This window comes from Anastrepha ludens, chromosome 5 (genome assembly GCF_028408465.1).
Source record: "Anastrepha ludens isolate Willacy chromosome 5, idAnaLude1.1, whole genome shotgun sequence".
Classification (NCBI taxonomy): Eukaryota; Metazoa; Arthropoda; class Insecta; order Diptera; family Tephritidae; genus Anastrepha; species Anastrepha ludens.
This window is the reverse complement of record NC_071501.1, coordinates 24959636-24986998: the sequence shown is the minus strand read 5'-3', so window position 1 is coordinate 24986998 and position 27363 is coordinate 24959636. Positions and strand designations below refer to the sequence as shown.

Genomic DNA, 27363 nt, shown 5'->3' with positions numbered 1-27363 from the left:
TAAATTTGAACTAGCAGTGCTGTATGTGTGTGAGTGTGCGTAAATTGATTAGTTTATTTGTTTGACTCTATCTTACTTTAAGGGGGCACACCCAGCGCTAGTCCTGCGGCTTCTTTATCATTTTTCGCCTGACATACATACATACATATATATACCTAGAAGCGCCGTTTATATGTACCACAGAAAACAACAATAAAACGAATACGAAATGGAAAAAAAGTTGCTTAATTATGAACAGAACAGGCAGAGTTAATTATCATGCAAATGTGAATTAACCGGCTGAATGTGCAAATGTGTGCGTAAGGTAATGAAAATGCGATACGTAAATCACAAAGCAAAAAGAAATAATAAAATATGTATACAGTTGCAGGTAAGAAATTACAGATAGGTGGAAAGCTTGTATTGAAGGGGTTGCAGGCTTTAAGGGGGGAAACCGGTTTAGAAGGCCGAAATTTCTGTGTTTTTCGTAAATTTTTTTAACAAGAAAAGAATGATCAGAATTTGTTTAAACTTACAGGGTATTTTATTAATATTTTAAAGTATATTTTTACATTTTTCAAACTATTTCCGCCGGAAATAGTGGCATTAGAGCATGCTGTTCACGGACGATCGCCATCCGAGTATCTGAAGTTGTAATTTTTCTCTGTAATCAACAACAATTTTTTTTTTTCATTCACAACATGTTTTCTAAGAATATGAACCTTATTTTGATTTTTTCATCTATTTTGCTATAAAAAAAATATTTTTAATGATAATATAATTCAAGAATTAGATTCATATAAAATAGAATTGAATAAAGAGCACTCTCCAAAAATTTCATAACGATTGGTCGATAGCTTTTTGAGCTAGAGTGCCCACCCGTCAAAAAAAGTCGTTTCGGGAAAAATGCCATTCTAACTACCGCGCGCTACGGTGCCGAAATGACGGGCGGTCACTTAAGTGCTCATAGAAACGGGAATAATGCGAATTTCCTTTTAAAATTTTTACCACATATTCTTGAGTAGTTATACTAACAATTTATGCAATAAAAAAATTTCGATTTTTTGTTCAGTCTAAACTGGTTTCCCCCCTTAAGAGGTCTTAGATTCCGCAGGTTGCCCACTTTTTGGTATAGGTAGGTAGTATAGTATATTAGTATAGTTAGGGGAAATGGTGGAAGTACCACTCTGGCGTTCCCCGAGTAGCACTAAAGCGCTGTTTTGATGGCATTATGAGATCTCCAACAGGCAGATATTCACAGCCAGCCAAAGCTTTTAATGTAATCGGGAAGATTGATGGGATTTAAGTTAGTGAGCTACCCCAGGCTGTCGAAGAAAGGCGCACTTAGTGATCTTAATCGTCTAACAGCCAAACTCGGACATTTACAGAGCAAATGATCAACAGTCTCCTTCTCTGAAAGTTCCCCACGTCTTCTGCAATGGGGGTTGCATGGTAAACCATTGATCGGTAAATACAGCTGAATCGCGTGGAGTCCCCAGGACTTTCTGAGTCCTCCGTCTATTGTACTGAGCCTACAGGGTTTTCGAAATAGCATATGAAGAAATGGAGCTTCATCTTTTCTGAAAGAAATAATTTGTGCAGTTCCCCTTTAACAACAGTCAGGGGGATACCGATGACCGGGTACGTGGTCTCTGAGACCAATTCAGTCTCCTTCCGTCAAGCTCATCAGTGATTTCATTTCCCTCTTTGTGCCCTTGTCCTGTATACTTTTAGTATAAATAAACGCAGTACGTTTTTTTTTCTTTTCAAGGCGAAAATAGTGACTGCGCTGCGATAAAGATCGTAAAAATTTCGTTCTTATGAGTCCATGTGCCCTTTTTTAAGAGCAATTTAAGCATACTTAAAGAGTGATGTCTCAAAATTTTTAACAAGGAAAAAATCTCAAAAGCTTGTTCCTCATTAGTGTAAAACTTGAATCTGAGTACAACCATCTGCAGCCCTGCCAGTACTACTCCTGAGTACTTTGCCTTGAAGTGACTTAAACATTTTGGCGTTATTTTAACGCAAGTTGAACTTGTCTACCCACTTTCAACGTTTGGTGCAGAGTGTGAGTAGGCAAATAGGACGCCTTTCGCAGCTCATCTCCATTTGATCCATCTCTATGATCATAAGTCACCAAATACAAAGCTTTTTAGGTGTTTCCAGTAACAGCCACAGCGCTTATCAAAAACTGTGCCGAATAGAAGTTTACCTTCCCATATTTATTCTCGATTAATCTGCTTATTAAGGTGTAAAGGGAAAAAGAAAGAGACAGAAAATGAGACAGAAAAATGCATGAGCAAGAGAAAGATGAAGATATAAAGAAAGAGAAAAAGAATCAAGAAGGCAGAAAGGGAAATAAAATTAATAGAAAACAGGAATAAGAAAAAGAGAAAACTAAAATCAAACTAAAATCAAAGAGAAAATGGAAAAGCAGAAAACCAAACCAAAAAAAATTCAAAAAATTTAACTAAAAGAAAAGCAAAAAAGGAAAGAAAAACATAAGTGGAGAGAAAAATGAAGAGAGAGAGAAAGGGAAAATAGGCAAGAAAGAACAAACAGAGAGCAAGGTAAAGTGGTAAAAACGAAAAAAATAGAAGGAGGAATAGATAAAATCAACTATATTTGCTTCAGTGTGCTACTGGATAAAGGCATTGGACTGCTATGTTATGGATAAAACTGGGTTTTGTGACAGCAGAAATAACGTATAAATAATTGCATTATCGCAAATGCAGCAAATTTCGCATACAGCATTGCCATACGTACAGCCATGGACAGATAAATAGTACAAATGTGAACCTTATATGTTAAGTTAAGTTTTTAGTGCGAACTCTGTTTTGATCAAATAAATTTGTTTGTTTACATTTATTACCGTTATTAACCATACATTTATGCGAGGAATTTACGGTTTTTTTTTTATGGAATTTTCCGCGTTCTATTTTATTTATGCTTATTGCTGTTTTGAAGTGGACACAAAAATAGCACATTTTAACTTGTGCAGCGCAGAATAAAAGTTTGTTTCAGCGATTTATAGTATAATTTTTTGTTTCTTAAATACAATTTTAAGGTAATTACTAAAAATGGGACGTGGAAAACACTGCACTCGGGAGAAAAGAGCTCTTATATACCGCATGAATCAAAACGGAAAAAGCTATGCAGAAATAGCTGAAATGATGATGTGCTCTCGAAAAATGGTTTATAATGCTCTTAATTTACTTAAGAGAGATCCATCCCCACTATAATGCGCAAGAGCAAAGCAGATCCTTTTAAGTCGCCACGGCAAATAATGCTTGAAATAAACCAATAATCTGGTCTACAGGTGTCCCGAAAGCTTGTAGGAAGGCGACTTAATGAACTCGATTCCAAAGGAAAGATGCCACACGCTTGTAGGAAGCATGGAGCGATGGCCTGAAGAAATAATCAAAAAACGGTGGTATGGTACAAAATACTAATCTGCTAAAAGAAATTGATTACTTAACTATCTGATTTGTTTACTATTTTTTCTTTTATTTGGAATTTTTTAGGAAGTGCCATTTATGTGCCCTGGAGGTTTCGTGAGTTATCAACGTTCTCGTAAATTGAATCAGAACTGAAATTCTTTTTGAACAATTTTTTGGTTTAAAGTGGAAGTAATTAAGTTTTTTATTTTTTATGTAGCTTTTTCCCAATAAAAAATAATTATTTAAAAACATATTCAACTCTTTGCTCCCAAATTCTAAATGTACAATACTATTTATAGGACCATGGTTGTAGCTCGAAAAAAGCGTGACTGAGCAAAAAACCGAAGAAAAACTAAAAAAAAAAAAAACAAAAACCAAATGAAGCAAAAACTCATAAAATTGGTGGCAGCAATAAATTTGACGTATTATTATGCTAATCTTATCAGCTAGCGATTGTCCAAAAATAATTAATGCAAATTTAAGCTAAGTGGGATTGTGTTGAGGTAGCTTTTTTACTGAAACTGCAGCACACATTTTTCATATCCAGTACTGGTACTCATATGCTTGCACATACACATACATATCTTTACATGTGGTCGCGCATACAAATGCGTTTGAAGTCTGTTACGTCCAACCGAAAAAATGAAATGAATTAAATGCTATCGCTTTATGATGATCTGCGGAAAGTTTAGTGGTTAATTGCAATTTTATGTGGGAACCAATAGTCGCTTGCCATTCAACGAAATGTCGCTGAGGTGACTAATTTGTATTTAATCGCCATGAAGTCCATAAATGATAATTATCAAATATAATTGATGATAAATTCTGATAAGCAAAAAATTAAATGACACAGCAGAAAATCGCACAGAATGAAACGGAACTTTATCGCGTCGAATTTTGTGCTGGACTATCTATCGTTCAGTTAATAACATTTGAGCAGTAAAATAATTTGGCAGGAATTGTGTGAATTGGAAAAGGCGTGAGTGGGCGCCACAGATTCACTCGCATATAAATGCACAAAATATATATGGAAAATTCATGGATTCAAGCGAAATTATGAAAAATTCAGAAATTAGCGATGCAAATGCGCTGTCGCCACAATAGCACGTGTGGGTATGTGTTTTTGTACGCTTTGCGCTGACAAAGTAACCACGTGTTGCTCATACGCCACCACGTACCTGCATCATGCCCCGTTGACGAGTGTGTACGAGCGCACTCGAGGCAACGCAAAGTGAGGCTTTATGCTGCGCCAGGCTGTTGCATGCCATGCCACTTCAACGCTTAGAACTGACTGCCTGTCTATGCGCCTGTTTGTCTGTTTGTCTGCCTGTCTGTCCGCTTGTCAGTCTGCCTAACTATCTGTCCGTCTGTTTGCCTGCTTGCTTATGGCTATGCTCTGCCACTGCGCACAATCGTTTCCGTTTCGTTGATTGTGCTCGTTGTGTGCTCGTGTGTGCGCTCACCTGTGGCGATAAAAGGGGTACATTAACATAGCCACATACACACGATTTCGCCTGCTCGTTAGCTTGTTCTCGGTCGGTTATATGTAACTCTCCACTTCCGTTTGACGAACATTGAATTTCGGATCATAACTGTTGCCGCCAAAATTGCCGCTAACCGCCGAATGATAACTGTTGCGTTGTAGCTTAATGAACAGTTGCGCGAAGCACACACACACGTATATGCACACGCATATAAATATATATGTTTGTATGTATTCGTGCTGTAAGCACTCGTGCTTATTCACTTGCTGTTATTGTTGTTGCTGCTGCTGCTGCTTCAACTGTTACTCCACTTGTGAAGTTCGTGGATGGCGTCGTGTACCTTTCGCTGCTGCAGATTGACACAGTCGCGCACTATAAATCCCGCCAACTGTGCCGAGTTGCTTTCACTGTTCATTCAGATTTATAACGGTGCACTCCACTAGCAGCACTCTAAGCGCAGTGTGACCAGTGAGCACTGAGCACTTGAGCAAATTCAAATATTTGCTTGTTTGGCAACAGTTGCATTTCAAATTAACAGAGTGTTTTGAATTTAGCGATTCGCTTCGAGTGAAAAGTGTTTGTGAAAGAAGCAATTCTTGGCAGCGAAAATTGAGAACAAACCTTAATAAGTGAAGCTAATATTTTTGGAACGCTTACTATTTTGGAAAAAAGCTAACAAAGTGTAAAGTGTGTGATTTTTTAGAAAAAAGCGTACGTACTTTTGAGTGAATCTCAAAAAGCAGTAAATTTCTGAAATCAAAAAAAGGTGAGTTTTTGCAAAAACACTACACTTTTTTTTAATAAATTCAAGCAAAAAAGCTACATTTTTATGTAGGCAAAAAGCACCTCCTGCAAAATTTGAAACTAAAATCGCACTGTTTAACAAAATTGAAAAAAGAAAAAATTTCGAATGCCATATAGCACAAGTTATGGGATAATCGGGTTATAAAAACTGTCTAACCGAAATTCAAAGACACTGGGATTCTGAACTTATACATATTGTAAAAAAAGCACAACGATTTTCGAGTGTTTCTCTTATAAATTCAACCTTTTGAACTGAGTTTAGTTTTTTGTTATTATTTAGTTAAAAAACACAACGTTTTTCGAGTATTCCCCTCATAATTCAACATTTCGAACTGAATTTATTTTTTTTATTATTTAATAAAAAAGCCACAACGATTTTCGAGTGTTTCTCTTATAAATTCAACCTTTTGAATTGAATTTAGTTTTTTGTTATTATTTAGTAAAAAAAAACACAAAGTTTTTCGAGTGTTTCCTTCATAATTTCAATATTTTGAACAATTAAAGAAGAGGTTTTAGCGCTAGTGTCAGTCAAAATATCTACATATATTCCGATAGTCAGACAGCTCTGAAATCGCTTCAATCATGGAAATATTCTTCGAAAACAGCGGTAGAGTGTCATGAACAATTAAAAATACTCGCAAAGTTTTCCGCTATAACTCTAAACTGGATGCCGGGCCACAGTAAATTTGAGGGTCTGTAAGGTGAATGAGTTTGCTAGACTGGGCACTATGCTCAAAACTATTCCAGACAAAGTTGATATACTTGTGCCTTTGGCAACATGGAATCTACAAACAGATAGATGCACCTTAAGTATTGTCAAGAAACGCTGGAGACAGTTAGATACCTGTAGCGTTACTAGGCAGACATGGCCAGAATGGAATATGGGTCGCACTAACAGTCTACTTGAATTTAAAAGGAAATACTTAGGAATATTAGTAGAAGTCCTATCCATTTAACCCCCCTTGTGTGGGGGTGCTGTGGCGACCTTTCAGAGAAGTAGACTGTTCAGTACTTTCTCTGTAAATATTCGAGTTTGGTAGCTAGACGAATAAAGTCACCGGTTGCTCATTTCTTCGACAGCCTGGGATAGTGCGTCAACCTAAATCCCATCAATCTTCTCCATTACATCCATAGATCTGGCTGGCTGCAGATATCTGCCTGTTGGAGGTCTCATAATGATATTAAAACGGCGCTTTAGTGCTAGTTGGGGAGTGCCAGAGTGGGACTTGAACCATTTCACCTACCACCTACCTAACTACCTGTCTGTCTTATAGGAAGACGTGCCAGTAGAATTGGGCACCATATTTTGACTTTTGCAGTGGCAATCAGGATGTAGAAGAGAAAACTACAGTTGAACACCTTCTATGCGGGTGCGCGGCTCTGTGTAGAAGAAGGTTGAGTTTGCTCAGAATCGGGTTTTTTGGACAGCATCGCGGATCTTGCATATACAAAATTTGCTAGACTACTTTAAATTTACAATATAAAGTCCACAGGATGGTTGAAAGAGCACCAAGTGGAGTAAGAATGGGATAGTTACGGTGGCATTACAAGCGGCCTCTATTTGGCCTATGTGCGTCGCAAGGCACATAACCTAACCTAACCCAGGTTGACGCAAAATTCAAAAATTTCATAAGACACTTTTCTATAGCGTTTTTAATTTTCCCAATAGCGTGCTGGCATTTCAGGTAAAGCGAGTTTACGAGTGCTGGTTATTGGACTGGCTTCAGAATTTGCGATAGCTAGTCGACTCAAACGTGGTGCATCTTCAAGTCTCAGACTACTGTTCTTAAATTTTCAATAAAATTATTGCATTGTATTGTAAGACACCTTTGCTCTACTCTTCACATGGCATTTCTTGCCACTCCAGCTATCTTAAAGCCTAGAATTATTGAAGAAAAAGTAAAAAAATTGCAAAAATTTTCCATCATTTAAATAAAAAATAAAATGAAATAAGTAGTGCAATGTTAAAAAGCTAAATTGGATATGATAAATTACTTAAAAGGCTACAAAATGCTATGCTATGTATGGATAAATTTGCACAAATAAAATAAAATTACTTACTTAAAAAAAAAAATTTTTTCACAGACATTAAAAAAAAAATTAATTATAATTAAATAAAAAATTATCTTAAGTAAAAAAAATTGTTTGTGAAGTAAAATTGTTTAGCGATTGGAATACCAAACCAACATTATCCAAGAGGCCTATGGGGCATGGACGAAGTAAGGCACGTAGCGTCGTGCGTAAAACCGAGGTTACTGGCTTGTATAACCAGTCATTGGCTACTTGGCAGGCATTCCTTGAAACTAGGAGATGAGGAAGAAAAAGACACTTCCTCCGCAATTGTCCAGCCGTAGCTAAAATCAGAGCTGTTTTCTAGGTAGATACTCTTAACTATCTTGCATAACTGCCCGGCGTGGGGATGGTACCAATCATGCGCTTCATAAGAGTCACAAAATGCTTCCACGAAGAAAAATAAATGAGGTTTTGGTGTCTCACAGTGGCATCAGAACGAATCTGCAAGATCTAAGTGTGTTTAGTCGTACAGACCGACTACCACCATATTTTTACGCGCTGCATTGCTTGCCTGTTTGTATAGTGCAGCTGTCGAGTTTACAACTGCAAAACATGCCCATTCGAAATTATATCAATTGCCCACTTGTGTGGACCGCACAGTAAAGTTATTCAAAGATTTCAAAATGTATGGGCCAACGCTAAAATAAGAAAATTATTAGCTAAGTATGAAAGAGCTACAATGGCTCAGAATTTCGTTTTTTATCATATATTCCCAAAAAGGAATAACGAGACTAACGTATGACGCCATTTTCAGATATTAACAATTTTCCGATATGGTGATTAATTTGCGCCATCCTGTACCTCACTCTCGGTAAATTAGAGCTCGAATTACGAAGCGCAATCAGTGACTTTGAAATCCATTCCGGAGTAAGACATAGAAAATTTTCAACGATAGTATTCATTATTTTAAATAATCTTACATTATTTTATAAAAATTGGTTAATTAAAATTTTATTGTGAGGGATCACAAGAAATGAGGATTAAAACAAAATTTATGAAAATTTCAAATATATTTGTTATCTTCATAAAAGCCAGAAAATGATTCTGCGAAGAAAAATAAATGTAGGGTCTAAGTGAGTTGGTCGTATAAACCAAATATCACCATAACCTAACCTAAGAGGTAAAACAAGCTTAATAAATTTAACAGACAAATTCAAAGTCATTTGTAAAACAAAATTAAGAAAACTTTTGTTTAGGTTAGGTTAGCCTGGTTGGCAATAAGCCACGCATATACCTTTTAGTCCCTAGCGATACCAGCATGTAGGATGTCAGCGCTTTTGGCGAATCTAAGTGGAGCTGGGAGCTCCGCTTTTGAGACGACCTTTGTTTAATGTTAACTTTTGTTTACCTGTTTTTTATGTTATTTTATAGATGTTCACAATGTAATGCAAATATACCATACATTTTTAGTAAAAGAATTATCTTGAAGTACAAAAAATTTAAATAAATTTTTTCATTAAAAATTGGAAAAATAAAATAAAGTAATATAATGAGGGTGAATTTTATTATTTTTCTTTTTTACTTGAGGAAAATTTAAATTGAAATAAAACAAAACAATTTAAACAAAAAATTTAAATAAATTCAAATGTTTAAATAAAAAATAAAAAAAAATAAAATAATAAAATATGAAAACATACTTACAAAAATAAAAAGCAAAAAAAAAATTCAAACCAAAAATTTAATACTTTTTTAATATTTATTGTAAATAAATCAAAATTTTTAAATAAAATTAAAATAAACAAAAAAAAAAAAAAATTAAAACAAAAAAAATGTAAATATTTAATAATTTAAATATTTAAATATAAAATAAAACAAAAAATTTAAATAAAATTTAAATAAATTTAAATTTTTTTTATTCAATATAAATTTGCTTCAAATAAAAAAAAAATAATAGAATTCATCTCCATCTTAATATTTTCTTTTATTTTTCCAATTTCTCTAACTCCCAATTGAACATTTAAAACGGCATAAAATTATGAATATACAGGAATTAACCCCTAACAGTAAAAGCTTCTACATTAATTTGAATCTAAAAAATCTCTTCTAATCTAAAAAATCGACTCTTATGTATTTTCCACAAAAGAACCACTCGCGGCCCAAACCAAACAAAACACTTGCTTGGAGGTGCTGATAATATTCTAGTTAGGGCAGGCAGACTAGTAGCCTATTCGACCGATATTTAACTAATTAACAAGCCATCAACTGCATTGCCACGTATATAAAAACCAAAAAATTTATAAAAGAGTATTTAAAAAATCGTTTGACTTTTACAATTCATCACTGTTTTCCTTTTGAGATATCAGCAACAGTCTGTCTCCAGTCAGAAACATACTCCCTTTATTTTGACCTTAAAAATTTATTCTACCGTTTCTTTCCCTTGGCCTATTCGCTCACTTTCCTCGCCTTTAAATTTTCTTTTGTTCTCAGCAACGCAGCAATCATTTTTTACCTCCACCATTACCAAGACAATGAATGCATAATCAAATGAAGCTGCCTCTCTGTTGAGCGTTCTTTACAATTTTTTCAAAGAAACAACAATTTTGATGCAAACTCTTTGTACTTTAAAAATTTTACGGATTAGCGTAAAGATAAGATTCTTTTGACTGCAAATTAAAAAGTCGTGCCGAGTATAAATTCTGTTAAATTCTAACAGTACTGTGTACATACATAACTAAGTGGAATAAATTATTTCATTTTTGCTCCAATTAATATGGAAAAAATGCTTCAAAGTTACCGACAAGCGTCAGTTTTAAGCTTCTTAACAGATGTTTAAATCTACCCTGAGTTGAGAATAAGAAGTGACAATCGAATTATGGTGATACCAGTAATATTTTGTGTGAATTTGTATCACCGAAATGAAACCACGCTTTTCTTTCGTATTTATTCAGCGTTCAACTATAAAAACTTAGTATTGGCTGCTTGCGTCAACATCAAAATCATTATGACCTTCAACGGTGGCTAATAAGTCTGAATAGTTTTTTTACTATAAGCCAATTTATATATTGTATGTTATGTATAATCGCTTTCAAGTGACATATGGCAGCTAAAAATCTATGCAAATAAACTTAAAATTATAAGCAAAAACATTATGAGACCCACAAAAAATAGGATTTTGTCTCCAAGCACAGGTTGTGATGGTGTATTTGATATTATTAATCGATCAAATAAAAAGTAAGTTTTCACTCTGACATATTTAATTAATTTTTATATATTTGATTGGACTTAATTTCTTCCAAATCGGAGAGCAATTTATGCTTTTGTGCTGTATTCTGCGCAATACCAGCTCACGCAGTTCGTTGCATATGTAGAAATTTGGCATACTCGTATTCTCTCTTACGAAATTTTTCTAATAAAATACTAAGCAATGTTTTTTCCCCAAAGAAGAAGTCAGTTGTTTTTGGGTAAAGTTTGGTAAAACAAATATCTATCTGATCTCTGAAATTTTATACCACAAAACAATTTAAAGAAAGTTTTCGAAAAAATGCACTATCACCATTTTTAAATGAATAGCCACTAAAATTGCGAAGTTATTGAAATTTAAAGCGAATACTTTGCTCAGTTGCCTTCATTTAGCTGCTTTTGTTTTCACAAGTGCTGTTAAAGCGCTTTATACTTTTAACAGCGAACGTTAACATAAAGCTGTAGATCTACATGCAGTGAGACTGAATGGAATAAATGAGCCATGGTAGCTAATATTGCAAATGGTGTTAATAAAAAACACAATTTATAGAAGACTTTCGCCAAAAAATGGAAATTTTTCGATATTTCGTAATTTAAAATAACATACTATTTTGCTTAGTTGCGTTTCATTCAGTTGAAATATGTGCTCTCAAGTGCTGTTAAATCGCTCTATGCAGTTAACAGCACTAGCATAAAGCTATTGCAATCGAATGTAGTTAATTAGTAAAAGTAACAGAATTTATAGAAGATTTTCGCCAAAAAATACAACTTTTTCTATAATTCATAATTGAAACTGATATTTTGCTTAGTTGGCTTTCATTTAAATGAAATTCGTTCCCCCAAGTCTTTAATAGCCCTTTAACAGCGAAACTGTTAAGCATAAAAATGTAAACTTATATTAATATACATGTATTGCGATCGAATGAAGGTCAAGGTGAAATATTTCAAATAGTGTGCGTAAAAGTTTAAATAGAATTCATTGTGGCATTGGCAAGCATGGAACATTTTTGCACAACTATTAAAGGCTTAAAAGGTTATAAGACATTTGTCGCTACTTTGAGTACAACTTTCTCATGATATGAAACATTTGTGAGGCGAATTTGAACTCAAGGGCCTACAAGTTATTAAACCAGGGTTATTACTTCATCACCACTCCACATTTAAGACTGAAAATGTTAAATTTTGTAATGCAGAGAAATATTAACTGAATTACTGGAAAAGAGGCTAGCATAGGATATGCCTTTTGAAAATGTGTGAGTTTGAAAAAGCTCGCTACATCGAATAATTGGTTTGACTTAATTATTAGACATTTTCCAAATATATGAAATCCATCAGTAATCAAGGTTTCGGTCAAGTGATGACATCAAAAATCTGCCCATATTAATGGTAGTTACCTACGGCCAAGCTTTTAGCAGATACGAACAAATGGCTTACGAATGAGGTTTTCTGCCAAACTGTTCATTGTTTCCATTCATATATTAATTTTTAAATAAATTTTATCCCCTATAATCACGCAGAGTTTAATTCCTTGCCTGCTGGTTTTGCTTCATACAATTAACGTGCGAGAAAAATACTTTTTGTAATTTTTGTCCTCTCCAGTTTAAAGCTTTTTCAATTTTTAAAATGCATAGTGCTTATTTTTTTGTTTTACCTCTTCATGTCAGATTATTTTTTCTATCTGGGTCTGCGGTTCCTATCAGTCGACCATTCTTTGCTTATCCTTCACTGAGGCGTGCTCTTGAAAGCTTGAATGCTATTGGCTTTCGTACGGTATCATAAGAAGACCCAGCTAATTTTATTAAATTGTTAAAAGTAATATTTAGATATTTGTTAAAAGTAATACTTAATATGAAAGTTGCTTGCAAAGATCTCTATTTTAGCTAATTTTTCACTTTCAATATTGTGATTGCGATGATTGAACTGATTTTGAAAGTATAATAGAGTAAAATTACGAAAAAATTTATTAAAATTTATTAAAGTCAACTAAAGATTTTGCAGCAAACTCTAAAGTGGCAAAAATTTGCATTTTTCTACAGTTTTTTTAACCGTAAAAAAGTTCTTAGAAACTACATTTCTTGAAAAATTTATTAAATATACTCTCAGCGTCAAAAGAAAGTGTGCACCACATATTGATAAGTCTTGATTATGTATTTATTAATTTTATATTATAATTTCAATTATTGTTTTATAAAAAATATAGTTCCTACTACAGCAGGAACCATATAAAGCAAAGTTTCGAACTTTGTATCAAATTTGTAAAAAATCGGCAAATTTGTATCATAAATTCAAACGCTTTACACAGAATTTTTAGAAAAATTTTTGGTATGCAGTTTTATAGATCATTGAATTGTGCAAAATTGCTAGTAGTTAAAAAAGCGTGTTGATTTTTGACAATTTTTACTGCTTGGTGTTGGCTGTTTTCTTCCATATAAAAAAATGTGGAGTATAGTAGACACGGGAAATGGAGAAAATGCACAGACCGTGAGCGAAAAAAAATTCTCAAAAATCAGTGTGATTTGTAATCTACTTGAAACTTGAATGCTACCAAAATCTAATGGGCTACAAAATTGCATACTTAAAATTTTTTTCAGAAATTTATAATTAAAAAGTTTGAAATTTTGATGAAAATTTGCTAACTTTTCACAAATTCTATACAAAGCTCGAAACTTTGCTTTACAAAGATTCAGACGGCAACGACAGTAACATGAGAGGAGGTGGAGTTGACTTTTTTCGTACTTTGGCGACCGCCATAGCCGAATGGGTTGGTGCGTGATTACCATTCGGAATTCAGAGAGAGCGTCGGTTCGAATCTCGGTGAAAGACCAAAATGAAGAACAAGTTTTTTCTAATAAGACAAACCTCCGAGTGAAATTCTGGCATGAAAAAGCTCTTCATAAAAAAAAAATTTGCCATTTGCAGTCGGCTTGAAACTGTAGGTCCCTCCATTTGAGGAACAACATCAAGACGCACGCGACAAATAAGAAGAGGAGCTCGGCCAAACACCCAAAAGGGGTTTACGCGCCAATTATATATATATATGTATATACTAACATCAACTCAGTTTGTTCGTACACCACAACCAACACAATCTAAGTTACATCAATAAATCAGCCCACTTCTTCAAAACCACAAGAAGCCGGTTAGCTATCTGATGGTGGCCACACCTCTGGATTCTGTACTTAGTGAGTGCATTTTATTGTTTTTATAACAGCATAAGCCATTCCCCCATAAGAAGCTGCTGTTGTAGGATATTACCAGCAGGATCTAAATACGAGACGTTTCGATCGTTTCAGATAGTAGAATAGGCTGTTGTGAGAACTCTGATCGGAGCTATTACAACTACCTGATAGTCATAGCTGCGTGCCTCGTTGCCACATGTCAGTTGAGAGTGCCTAGTTTAGCCAACCCAACTGCTTTGGTTGCATCATTAGATTTCGGCATGTAGAATGTTGGAGTAATCGAGATGCTTTTATGAATTAAAAATCAAGCCTCGAATAGAATACAGTGGACCCAATTGCTTCAGTAATTTATAGTGGAAATTGAACCAAACACTTTTCCTCCACTCATCTTGCTTTATTATCATCTACGACCACTTCATAAGTTAATTTGCTGTTCAGTTTTCGCATCAACGCGTCTTTAACCCTCGGTTTTAGCGCTTCACACCTTTCATCTGCGTTCTTTGCGACTAAGCCTGTTGGGTGAAATTTTATTAATTTTCTTAGTATTGCTGTGGAAGTCGTGCTAAGTGCTTTTATAATCTCTAAACCTGCGATTGAATACCCTCCAATTTCTTGTTATACTATACTAAAATATCATAGAGCAGGACTTGTGAAGGTCTCATAACAGCTGTGCAAATCCTATGTGAGAGTTGGACGGATACTTTCCATGTCTTATTAAGGGGTTAGGGATAGTCAGTGGCTCGAAAAAATGATGATTTTCAATAATTTTTTTTTGCTAGTCAATTGCTTTATTTTAATGCAAAAACATAATATTAATACATCATGTTTTGACTTGACTTTAGCAAAATTTCCAAAAAAAAATAAAAACAAATCATATATTTTTGTTAGATTTTCGAGAAAAAACCGACAAATAATTGTTTAAAAAGAAATTGATATTTTCAAAAAAAAAAAAAAAAAAAAAAAATCTTCGATCAGGCACGACCTTTTTATGTTCTTTAAAAGCATTATAAATTTTATTGAAATCTACCTAGCAGGGTAGCAGATACTTCCCTAAATATAATATAAATATCGCGCTTTCTTTATATTTATGTGCAGAGAAAATGTGCCATATTGTCAGGGAAGTGTTTCTAAAAAATTAACGAGAATTTTGAGCCACTTCAAATTTCCATTTTATTATATTAAAAATTTAATGGACTATAAAAATACGTACACAATTTTTTTTAACTTCTAATAAAAGCTTCGTGATTTTGATGAAAACCTGTTGAATTCCTTTAAATCTCGTAGAAAGTTTAAAACTTGGATTTATATGGAAAAAATAATTCAAATTGAATTAAAAAATGAATCAAAAGTCAATGAGTCAAAAGCTGTCAATATGTGGCGCTTTCTTAATTTAGCAACCTCATTACCCCCACCCTCGCTTGCGCGCATGTCGAAAAGCATTTTCCCACGCACTCAGCGAAAAAGCCGCCTGCAAGAAGAAGAAGAAAAAAAAACACTGATAACGACTTGATGCTTAATTAAGATATTCACGCGTAAGTATTAAACTGTTTGCCACAATTAACAATAGCAACTAAATTATTTGAATACCGAATTACGCCAGTTGACAATACAAAATTCGAGTATGAGAAAAATTCTACTGCGAATTCGCGCTAAGTGCCGACGTTGTTGTATTTGGCATACTCGAAATTATTAAAATATTTACAATATACAACGTGACGGGAACGGTGAGTAACTTACTCACATATATACGCATATTTTTATACGTACACACACCCACACCCACATACATACACACCTTCATGCATTTGCAGCATTATTGTAGTCAAACAATTAATTTCGTACACAAATATGCTAATTTAATTAAGACTCAAGTATTTTTGGTTAGACTACTACTACCACAGCCACTATGCACAATTTATATGTATTGTGTTTGTAAGTCATAACGAGATGCTGTTTTTAATTAACGCGCTCAGTTTATTTATAAACGTGTTTGCATACAACTTGAGGCATCGTTATGTAAAAATTTTAAAGTCAGCCAAAAATTCACGCGCTTATTTACAATAGTACACAGTTACATGCATATGTATGTATATGGGTGTATGCATAGTAATAAACGCTGATAACAACGCATTCATGCTGATGAGTCAGTTGCTGCGTTAGCAGAATTTGTTGCGTATACGCCGTGTTGTGCGCCGTTCATCCTAAGCGTTAGGTGTTAGAAATCGCACTCTTAGAGCAATACTGGTAAATAGAAAAACAAAAGTAGATTTTTGTTTATTATTTACTTTACAAAAATAGCTGTTGGCATTTATTTTCATCCTACACATTGAGCAGGTGATTTGCATTTTTAGTTGGAAAATAGTAAATTGCAGTGTTGTAGGAACAATTTACGCTATGCATTTGGTTGCATGTACCGGGAAATGATTTCTTAAATAGTGGGTTCAAAGGTATTATCGATATTCAAAACAAAAAACCAATATAAAAAAAAAAACTAAAAAAAAGAAATAAAAAAGGCCAGCAAGTAGGAAAAAAATAATATCTGGACGTTATGCAGTGTTTGAGAGCACAACTGCTGATTTTTGTTCTAGGCTTTTGGATACCGCCTTAAAATTTTGTGCATTGTTTATGTGCATTTCGCTTTTCCAAAAACTCGACTCATATGGGCTCTTGCTAACATTAAACATTTCAATCGACTTAAGTGGGTTATCGCGGATGATGCTGGAGACAACAGCTATGAAATCTCAACCTTTAGTTACTAGCCTTTGCTTCAAAATAACCTCTGGCCTCGCATCAAATTAGCTATATATATATATATAATTGGCGCGTACACCCTTTTAGGGTGTTTGGCCGATCTCCTCCTCCTATTTGTGGGGTGCGTGTTGATGTTGTTCCACAAATGGAGGGACCTACAGTTTTAAGCCGACTCCGAACGGCAGATATTTTTATGAGGAGCTTTTTGAGGGCAGAAATACACTCGGAGGTTTGCCGTTGCCTGCAGAGGGGCGACCGCTATTAGAAAAATGTTTTTTTTTCTTAATTTTGGTGTTTCACCGAGATTCGGACCGACGTTCTCTCTGTGAATTGCGAATGGTAGTCACGCACCAACCCATTCGCCTACGGCGGCCGCTATAGCATCACTAAAATACGTAAGTTGCCTTTCATATTTAGCACCCAACGATAGAAATACAGTAAAATAATAATGAAAATGGTTCTATTGTTTTTCAAAATTTGTTTCTTGGAAGTCAATACACCTCGGTATTCGCTTGAACCGATTTTCAAAGCACTTGAGCCAGAAGAGGATATTTCCAAAACAATCTTGTTCAGGCGTAGAAAAATGTTGGCCTTATATTTTATTTTTGATGCTCGGGAAATTAAAGAAATCAGAAATCATTAGATGTCAAAACAGGACTGTAAGGCGGATGATCCATTCATTTGATCTTTTGAGAGCTCAGAAACTCTCTGGCGTGAGCCGATACGTGAGTGCTCGCATTGCCTTGTTGAAGGATGACTCGTCATCGACGATTGGTTTTCCATAATTTTCCGAAAACTTCTGGCAAAAAAATTGTTTATGAACCACTCAGAATTGACTGTTTTAAGTTTGTCTATTAAAAGAGTCGCGACATGACCAGATTCTCCGAAAAAACAGGTGGCTATTTGTTTTGAGGTGCTTCTTTCGCTAACAAATTTTGTTGGAATAATCACGTCTTGTAAAACCCATTGCTGACGATTGCTGTTATATACAGTTTCGTCACCTATTACGATGTCAAAGACACCATAGCGGCTGAGTTTCTTCAACATTTTTTACGCCAATCGACACGAGTCCTTGTTTGGGCATTCGCATGACCGTCGGTTCTGCGTAATCGGAACGACCCGGATTTATATCCAGCTGAGGACTGTCACTTCAGCAACATTCCCTGTATATGTATGTCACATGCATGGTATATTTATGCTGCAACAACAACAGCCAATAACAAAGCCTCCACTTGGATACAATCTCCACTGTTTTCATTATGCCGAAAAATTTTTGTATCTGTATTTGTGTGCTTTAGGCCGCACTATACTTGATTCTACCACGTGGAGCCTTTTGGATGCATCTGTATACCATTTTTGCAAGTCATCGTGTAGCCATGTTGGGCTAGTGCTCCACTCTCCCGTCCCTAGACGGGAAGATGTCCTTGTATCCCTTAGTAAAATTGAGTACAGGTTCCGTGTGGTCATTCGTCTAGGTCATGGCATAAATGGAAAAGTAATGTGTAAGGTTATGCAAACAAAAGTACTGAATAACAGCCTATCACACGTAGTGTTGCCAAAGCGCAAAATATAAAAGACAACCCACGTATCAAAGCAAAATTGAAGTGGCTATAAAACGGCATACCCAGAATTTTTCTAGAGGTTGTCAATAAAAAGTTAACATTATTGAGAACATTTTTTGAAGTTTTTAAAATTGTGTATACCCGTAAAATTTGAAATTTCTAATTAAATAGTTTATGTTGTAATATGAGCTATATTTTTGTAACCAGAAAAAAATAAAATAAAAAAAATTTAAAATAAAAAATTAAAAAAAAAAATAAATAAAAAAAATAAATAAAAACTAAATAAATATTTAAAACTTGACAAAATGTCGCACTGCTTTTATTGTGATCACAGGCGTATATTGAAAAAAAAAATATTTTAGAAATTTTGATTTGGATAATGTAAATATTTTATAAATAAATAAATAAATTTGAATAGAGAATTTTAATACAGAAAGTCAGTGGCAATCCTTTTAAAAACCTCTAGGTCAAAGCGTTTTTGAACACAGCATTTGATGATTTGCTACAAATTCTTTCTTCATTTCATTTTTTTATGTGCGCTTAAATATTGGATAGGTGCCGTTCACTGCCAAAAAATTGTCCAATAAAGTTTCCTCAGACTCTTTTTCCACTTCATTTCTTTCTTCACTCATATATTTCCATATTTGAAAAAAAAAAACGTTCTTAAACCGCCTTCGTTTGATACCTGTATTGCGATATTTTATTTAACTTACAATTTAATTAATTTAAAACCTTCAGTTGGGCACCCGGGTCTTTGCCTTTTTTCGTCTTGTTTGAGGGTCCTTTTTCAAAAGTGTTATCCATAAATTGATCTAAAATTAAATTTTAGAAAGCTACCTGAAAGCTCGAGTCGTTAGCTATAATAGAGATATGTTAAATTGACGTCCAAAGTCGAAAAAGCCAGTCTGGCCACAGTCGGGTGCCCAACGGATTTTTATATAGCCAGCTTTCAGTTGCTATCAATCTTGTTACATTATATTTCATAAAATTTCGTATTAATTTTTCAAACAGGTAGCAACTCTTTTTATCCGATTGGTCCCAAACCATACAGAAACACACTTCAAACGACGCCTGAGCATTCCTGAAAATTTCATCAAAATCGGTTCAGTGCCCATGGGGCGTATACCGTACATAGGGAACACACAAATATACAAACATACATACAAACATTCATCCTCTTTTATGTATATTTATATAAACGTAGGCTCAGAATTTTTCAGTCACCCTCATATTTTGCTTACACCTAATTTTTTGTTTGCTTTTCAGTGCAAGAGCCTCTGCTTTTTCCGCAAGTGATCTGCTGTGATTTTCTCTGACTAGTGAATAACCCAATCAATTCACTCATCTGCCTCCTGGCGTATGCCTACATGATTACTTTTTAATTTAATCGGAAGTAAAGCAAATATTTTTCACATTTAAAGCTCTGCAGATTAGAGTTCGTTAAAGTTTTAGATCGAAATGCCTCTTAAAATATACACGAAATCCCAAGCAAAGTCATCAGGTATTGGTTGAATGCAGCTGAGCTAATTTCGTTCACAATATTATGCTATTGGCATTCTATTTTGGTTTTTTCGGTAGCTTAAGATAACCATTTATTAATCAAGTTCTTTAAGCTCGTGGCTTTGCCTTCCCTGCCGCTGTCAGCTGTATCAACAATTTAGGTCTTTTTTGCTGGGTCATTAAATTTGCCATTTAGTTGACCGTTCGGCTGACAGTCAAATGAGAATTATGCTAATTTTGTTGAGGACTTTTTCATGTTTACAAGAAGTAAAAGCCTGTGGGAAACATGGGGAGAAATGTGAAAACAAATCAACTGCTGCTGCTGGTTACTTTGTAGGTGTGCATCGACCATCGGCAGACTATCCCACATTTTTTATGGATTTGCTTACAGCGGAAGCAGGTTGTTTTCGTTGACAACTGTCCCACATATACTTGTATATTTATATGCATAGGTATGTATGATTTGTTGTAAGGTAACTGTGCATTAGGGGATTATAAATTGGTTAAAAATGTTAATATTCATTACTAATTAAAACCAGAGATTTTATGCGAATTTTTTTGTGCTGGGTAGCCTAACTCTTGTTCGATATATGGCTTTAAACTATATTATAATTTGACATTTATATGCGGTAATACATTTGGTAGTACTGATTTAAAAAATGATATTTTCATTCCAAATAAAAGCTGAGCAATAATTTTTTTCGTTTAATTGGACATTAATTGCTTTTAAATAGAAGTCAAAATTTGGATCCTTTTTTACTATAGTGAAGTTTTGCTGTTAACGAAAATTTTTAAAATTCACAAGCAAAAAAATGTTTGCTAAATAGCAGCGAACGGCTTGCTAGAATTAATTCTGAAAATTTCGATTTCACTGTTAACGAAGACAACTAACTGGTGTACCCCAGTGTTTGAGTGGAAACTCTTCGGGTATTCAAATTTCATTCTCAAATACAAGGGTGCTAGGATATATGGTCTTAAAGTAAAACCATGTGTGCCGTTGGGTAGTTTTCCTAGTATCTTCCATCTTCTGTTTATGACCAGAGATCAACAGAGAGAAACCTCCGGAATGAGCAATTTACCATTCTGAGCGACAGTTACGCTACACTTAAGGCCTTGTCATCCTTTGAGTGCATGCAGAAATTGAATTTGCTAGGAGCGTACAATCGCATCAGGCCCTTCCTTGCCATAATGCATTAAACCATCAAGGAAGGGTTTAAAAGTAAAGAATGAAAGCTGCGAGATGTTAGCTGGTATCAAACTGTGTGGCTATGTTAGGTGAAGTCCTTATTGGGAAGGTATAATCAAAAGACATTTAACGCTTTGGCTACATTTGACATATCAGAACGTCATGCATTTATTTGGCAAAATTCATACATGACATTTTGATACTTCTCTGAAAGGGAGGCAAAATGTTACTTATTCACTCTTTTCCATTTGAGAGTAATTTGGATCAGTTGCAACAGAAAAATAATAATTCCAGTATTGTGGTGAACCTTATTCGGGATATACAACCTAATAATGCATGACAGCAATAGACACAGAGAAATATTTATCCAGAAGGCATTCAGGGAGGTTTGACGGATGTTTTTTTTACCGATTAGTCCAACAATGAAATAGGGTCTGGAGCCGTATGGTACTTAAACGATAGTAATACGTTTCACTATGCTATGGGGGAAATGACAACTGTTTTCCAAACAGATGTTTTTGCCATCCTGAAAGTAGCCGAATAGGAAATCGAGAGGAGATGGAGCGGGAAACAGATTGGAGTTTTCAGTGACAGTCAAGCTGCACTGAAGGCCCTGGAGAACGCAAAGCAAACTTTGAAGATTGCTCAATAACGTAAGAAGAAGCTTAATTCTGTTGTAAGACAGAACAGGCTTGTACTTATATGGGTTCCAGGACACTCCGATGTTCAAGGAAACGAAATTGCCGATGAATTGGGCACCGGGGCCCCCACAGGGGTCAGAGCCAATAATCGGAATCAGTTCCGCAGGAATCATGAATTGGATCAGCGATTATGTAGGCAATCTACATAAAGAGGGATAGCCAGGTCTAGAGCGCAAAGGAAAGACGTTCGGTTGATGGTCGGTATCATTACAGAACACAACCCATGGGGTCAGCATATGACCACTATTGGAATCATTGAGGACCCAATGGGCCTGTCATGCTTGGAGGAGGCAGATAGCACTGAGTTCTTTCTCTGTGAGTGTCCTGCCTATGCTAGAGCATGGCTACGAGTTTCGAGTTCCGATGTCATGAGAATGAGTAATATTCGTTCTCTAAAACTGGAGGATATTTACAGATTTGCCAAAGAATCTGGAAAATTCTCACAGAACTAACTACCTCTGTCTCCGTCTCTATTCTTTCCTATCTCTTTCTCTGATACTTTTCTTCTTTCCTCCTTGACTATTTATCCTCTTTCCAGAGCTCTAAATACGCTGGGCTTTTTAGACTGAGTGTTTTAGGAGCCACCAAATCTCCTGGTGCTCCTTGGCTCGACTTTTTGAAATTTCAATTTCAATTTCAATAGAAAATATATTTTACCAAAGTAATAGCGAGCGTTTTTTTGAGAAAGTAGTGATTTTGATCAAAGTGGTTAAGAACGTTTTAATAGTCCTTTTTAATCTTTTTAAAAATAGTCCACGCTTCAAAATGATTGTTAATTTGCTTTTTTTTATATTATTAATAGCCTTGAGTTACCTGAATATAATCTAACATAGTAGTACCCCGAGGATGAGTAATATGAAATAAATGAATCGACTGCTTTTAATTACCACCAAAATTAGTTGCGCTCCAAATACAGAATTCCTATTAAATAAATGTGTACCGAAAGGGTTAAACATCTCATAAGTCTCGCTAAAGACAAACTGTGAATATTCATTGGTGATATAGCCCACCGACTCGTGTTATTTGTGTGACCAATGTGTAGAAACTACACCACAACTGCTTCTCAAATGCAATGCCACAGCGATTTCATAGATTTTTCCTCTACAAAATTTAGTGCCGCCTTCTTCTATGAGAACTCTCCTCATGTTTGGAGCAGTTTTGAATCGATTTATTGAACTCATGCTATCCAGACGCGACACAACTTTCGGCTAACCCTTCTGGCACCTTCTTAGTCTCGCCTCCGATCCTAGTCTCGATAACCAGATTCGCGCATAAATCATCAAAAAATGTCCAATGGTGGACTTGAGAGACTTTACTTTTTACTAAGCTTATATTTATATTAATATATATATAGGTATTGTGCTTCCATGCCATTCAAATTTCTTACTTACCACTTTCAAGTATTCATTTATTTATAGTAAAGTAATCTAGTAGTAATCTAGATTAAAAAGTTAATAGTCTGTACTATCAAACTGAGATCAAAAGTTGGTCGGGAATGCTTGGCAGCTCTAAATGATATTAACACCATCTTCGCGGTCAGTCTCATATGGGTTAAGAGGCATTGGGATATTGAAGGAAATTGCGCGGCCGATGAGCTACCTAGAAACTGTACTAATCTTCCATCTCTGCTTGAAAACAGATTCAAGATTGGAATTCCTATTGCAACTTGCGAATTAACGTAAGGATAAAAAATAATATTCTCCAGGAGGCCAATAGGTCATAGAGAGAAGAAGATAGTTTTGTTACAACCAAGCTAATTTGACCTAAAGGCTAGGAGAAGTGTTCAACCTCTGAAGAGAGAATATCACGAAGGTCATGGCTCGTGTTACCGGCCATTGGCGGTTATGTAGGGACTCTTGCATATTTTCTCATTAATATTGTAGAAGTTGTATAGACGAGGAAGAAACAGTAGAACACTTCCTCCGTAATTACTCTGTCTTAGCTAGGAGTAGAGCAAGGTTGTTATGAAAATACTCTTTTGACTCTCTCACGGAACTATCCGATGTGGGGATAAAACCTAGCTTATGCTTAGAAAAGGTAATTTGGAAACACTTATTTATGTTCAGTAGGCCGGGTCGATTTGTGGGGAGCCAAAAAAATCGCCCGTTGCTCTGTGAAAATCATATTCTAGGGATCAAAATAAGAAACTTTGCCGAAGAAACCATACCTCTAAAACGAATTCTGATGTCTCCCAATCTGGGTCGAACTTTTAGTGTCTTTTGTGGGGATCAAAATAAGAAACTTTGCCGAAGGAACCATACCTCTAAAACGAATTCTGATGTCCCCCAATTTGGGTCGAACTTTTTAGTTTCTTTTCTCATGTAAAGGCCAAAAATGGTGATATTTTGAAATGATTGTATGGGGAACCCCCCAGGGGAGTTCCAGTGGGTGTGCCACTGGCATGGGTGGATCGGCCATCCAAAGTTAGGGGGGGTCGGTCATACATTTGGACTCGATTGGAGCACTCTAAATGGGTCAAAGTGGGATTTTTCGTTCGACCCAAATTGGGGGACATCAGAATTCGTTTCAGAGGTATGGTTCCCTCGGCAAAGTTTCTTATTTGATCCCTAGAATACGATTTTCAAAGAGCAATGAGCGATTTTTAAATCGACCCGCCCTAATGTTCAGTGATAGACGATTAGTGAAAGAAATGAAAACCGAAAAAAACTTGTTTAGATTGAACTGTGGACCATTGCTTCGACACCTAGCTCGGACATTACATAGATCAGTTTGGATCTTATTGGAGTTTGAGGAACTTGAAAATATTTTCAGGCCATCAGTATATCATATAAAAGAAATCTAGACTTAGCACTTAAAGTACTTACACACTAGAGTACTTAGGGTATAAGCGGATCTGTCATTGAAAAGTAAATGGCCTTAGATGCTGCCTTGTGAAGTCCCGCTATGAAAGTATTGAAGTGCATGTTGACGACAACGACTACTTAGATTAGACTACACTGCCTTCCACCCAGTTAAATTTTCACTGCACTTGCGCAATCAGCTGTCGCTAAATATAGGGTTTTTCAGTAAGAGCGCTTCAACTTTTGAACTTTTTTGAATAAAACACAAACGGTTTGACTTTTTTAACTAATTTTTGTTTTATTCTCGAGTATGAACATATACATTTAAGTATGAAATTCGATTTCTTTTGCATGACCACCGCGTGCACGTTTTACGAAGTTCAATCGTTGAACCCAATATTCGACCACTCTTTTGCATAAATCGGCCGAAATTCCAGCAATTTCGCGTTCAATATTGGCTCTGAGCTCACAAATCGTCGCCGGCTTGTTACTGTAGACCAATGACTTCACATAACCCCAAAACGGGACGGCTTGTTAAATGGACCGTAAAATGGCCGTAATGCTCTTAAAGTAGCAGCAAACAGAACGATTATTTTCATAAAAAATTTGCACGATTTGCAATCGTTGCTCAAGTGTGTAGCGTTCCATGATGAAATGTATACTAATGAAGTTTACAAATGACAAACGAAAAGTAAAAAATATTGCGTCGTTCGCCCTCCCTATCGGAAAAAAGTTGAAGCGCACCTATTGAATAACCCTATACAAGCACATATTGTCTAAATTTTTATCGGGTATTTTTTTAAGAGCTTGAGAACTTAACATAATAATAAAAAACAGAATTATTGTTGGCGTAAGGTTTTTTGTTTTTTTGAGCGTAACAGCCCACGAAAAGTATTTGGTGCTGTTTACGAAAACGGCATTTTGAGAATACAATTCAATCACACGCTTCATAGACTGCATAAACACCGGGATATTGTCATGACAATAAAGCTTAACCGTATACGATGGGCTGGCCACATTATAAGGGCGAATGAAGCATACACACCGAAGTAAACCCTACTGGGTAGTGCAGAAGAAATAGAGGCAAAGGAAGACCAAAACTCCAATGGTTGGATGACGTAGATCGGGACGCTGAGACGCTGGGCTATTAGGTATACGTTGTTGTAGAACTCAAGCGAGGGATAAATTGAACTGGAAACAAATGTTGGCTACTTTTTCCAATAAATCTGGCCGTATAGCGTCAAAGGTGGCTTGAATATTGCAATAAATCGCCTGTTAAGCGCGCTGTATGGCAAGTTGCGTCATCTTATTGGACCCAACTGGCATCGGTGTTTAAATGATTAATTTTTGGAAACAAAAATTCAGTCAGAATGACTCAATAGCACTTGTCATTAACCGCAACAGCAGCTACTTACTTTTTTCAAAAGAAATAAGGACCGATGATGCCATCAGTGAACTATAAACAGATTTTTTTGAAGTAAATTTCCACAATTTGAAAGTGCATATCTGGTATTGAACGACTCATGATGACTTGTCACCCATAAATAGTGAATTACTGAATAAAAATGTCAACACAGTTTGCCATTCTTAGCTGTCGAGCCACAGTTATCTATATCGATAGATCTCATGCAGCTAATAAACAAACACCTGTTACTAAGATATCTTATACCTACTAGACTGTGTAACCCTTTGCGTACATTTAAGCTCACCACTTGTCTATACATACATACATACATACACAAAACTATATGCAAAATTCTGAGCACTTGAAATTTAATTAATTTAATGCAACTAAATGCCGCCTAATAAGCTAAAACCAGCTGAAATGCAAAACAATCTGTGTAAAACCCATAAAGTAAACAGATTTACTTGTCGTGGCTTTTTGCGTGCGTGCACGAGCACACACTTACGTCAACATAGCCATAGCGAGCGCGCCTTAAAGCCTGCATTAAATGTGCGCACTTTGGTCGCCTTGTTTGCCGCACAATTACTGGAAACAAAAAACAACTGCAAATTTGTTTTAAACATCTTTTCGGGAATCTCTCTTCAACTGCTCAACCTTTAGAACTTTACCCACATAATTTCCGCAAGTTTTAAATAACTTCTATTGCTACACATGCACGTGTACGCGTAATATGCTTGAGAAGTGCTTTATTAAAAAATCGTGAAAACGCGTTTCAATTTTGTACAGGAGATAAGCAGCAAGCAGGAACAATGGCATCAACAGACGGGCAAGAACAAACACTTTGAAAGCTCCAAGTGGGATTTGTGCAATTTGCACAATTTTTTGAAATAAATACTCATATAATATGCCCTTATACACACACGCTCAACAGCAGCAGCGCAAGCAACAGCAACAGCCGAATAGTTGCTCATACGCCGTGCTGTGCGACCGCCGAAAGTGGCACTCTGAGGATACTTTGTGACTGATATTTTGTACATGAATAAAGTCTGGCGGTAGATCAAAAGAAATGTTAGTGTTTTTGTTTTTGTATACTGCGACGTACACTCATATTCTCAGTATACTCATGTACTCACATACACGTCTGGAGTGGGAAATGTGTTATGTGCGGCGGCAGTGTTTGTTGTTGGCATTTAACAAGCAAATCACTTATATTAAACCGCATAACACAAGAAACAAATGCAAACAATTCAGTTGCAATACTAGCAAATCCATCAGTAAGTCAGAATGTAGTGAAATGGTGGTAGCAGCCATGTTATCA

General features: G+C 35.5%; 1 protein-coding gene across 1 annotated transcript in view; it reads left to right on the top strand.

The window, feature by feature from the left end:
- Positions 1-5323: 5323 nt before the first annotated feature.
- LOC128862859 (diuretic hormone class 2) overlaps positions 5324-27363 on the top strand; it is an 82976-nt gene continuing 60936 nt past the window's right edge. Inside the window, exon 1 of the mRNA XM_054101641.1 lies at positions 5324-5669. The gene's annotated coding sequence lies outside the window, so the exon portion shown is untranslated. The remainder of the gene's footprint in view (positions 5670-27363) is intronic.